This window comes from Tupaia chinensis, unplaced genomic scaffold (assembly GCF_000334495.1).
Source record: "Tupaia chinensis unplaced genomic scaffold, TupChi_1.0 Scaffold000271_1, whole genome shotgun sequence".
NCBI classification, from domain to species: domain Eukaryota; kingdom Metazoa; phylum Chordata; class Mammalia; order Scandentia; family Tupaiidae; genus Tupaia; species Tupaia belangeri.
The window spans coordinates 3,413,469-3,414,712 of NW_006159752.1; the positions used below are offsets into that span (position 1 = coordinate 3,413,469).

At 53.0% G+C, this 1,244-nt stretch overlaps 1 pseudogene; it reads left to right on the forward strand.

The window, feature by feature from the left end:
* The window catches only part of LOC106734980 (uncharacterized), a 1,713-nt pseudogene extending 679 nt beyond the window's left edge, over positions 1 to 1,034 (forward strand).
* Positions 1,035 to 1,244: the final 210 nt, after the last annotated feature.

The following is a 1,244-nucleotide window of genomic DNA, read 5'->3' on the forward strand; positions in this document are numbered from 1 at the left end:
GATTGCGGCGTGACCATCCCCCCTGGGGGGTGATTTCTCGCTTTCTGTCTCTATGTCTCTCTCTGTCTGTCTGGTGAGTGCACGCGCCCTATAGGGAAAATCTCTCTCAAAAAAAAAAAAAATGTCGGCCCACAAAGCTTCCTGCAGTTTCTAGATCTAGGCTGCACTGACCACCAAGAAGGGAAGGAGGCTGGACTCAATGAAGTCAGCACCCTCTGGCTGGGGTGATCCGCCTGGGCAGACTTAGTCTTGTAAGGGGAGAAATTTCAGAACTTTCCTTACCCACCATGGGCGGATGGACGACCTGCAGGAGCTCAGCTTGTCTTTCCTCTGTCTCTGCGGTCAGCTGTACAGACTGATCCGAGTCCTGCCCCCGCAGGTGGACACACTGTGGGCTTTCTCACAGGCACATCACTGCCCTGTCCCAGGGCCCTCGGGCCAGGCACCTCACACTGTAGAGTGAGAGATCCTGGGACTCTTCTGAGCTCTTCCAGGTGTGGCCGGAGACTGCCTCAGGCACCCTGCAGTACCTGGAGTCAAACAGTGGCCTGATCACAGCTTCTGCTCCCTCTGCTCTCATCCCTGTCCTGACCTTCGGGCCTTAGTTTTGCCTCAACCCCCTCACAACGCCTGCGTTCAAAACCTTCTGCACCCGTAACAGCCTATTGGAGCTGACGCTTGTGATTGATCCTGTCCGTGTTCATTGCTATGACCATTGGAATCTTCATGACCGTTTGGATCCAGGGGAAAGTGCTGATGTGCAGGCCCAGCTGAAGGCGATGTGCAGGCGGTACAGTGGAATGGCATGGACTGGACCATTCGTTAGGAGTGAATTTCACAGTACAAGGGCTTTGGTTCAAGGACTTTGGTTTAAGGCCAACATGTGGCCGTGGAAGTACTCAGTGTGCCTGCTTAAGCCCAAATCAGAGAGACACAGTAAAGTAAAGACAGACTCAGTAAAGTTCTACTGCTCAGGAAACTGGTGTGAAGAAACTCAGATGGGCAACAGGCCTCTCTGTAAGGAAAATGAATAAGGGAAGGCTTTTGAGAGGTCCTGGGGATCCCTTGCTTAATGCCCCCTGCATCCTCCTTGCCACTGATCAGTGTATGGGGTTTGTGGTGGGGCTTGACCCAGTAGTGGAAACCCTTTCGTTGTCCACACTGATTGGTTCATTTGCAGGCACTTGATGCAAGTCAGGACAGCTGAAACCTTTCCTGGGTAGTTGTGTGGAGTGGAAGGTGGT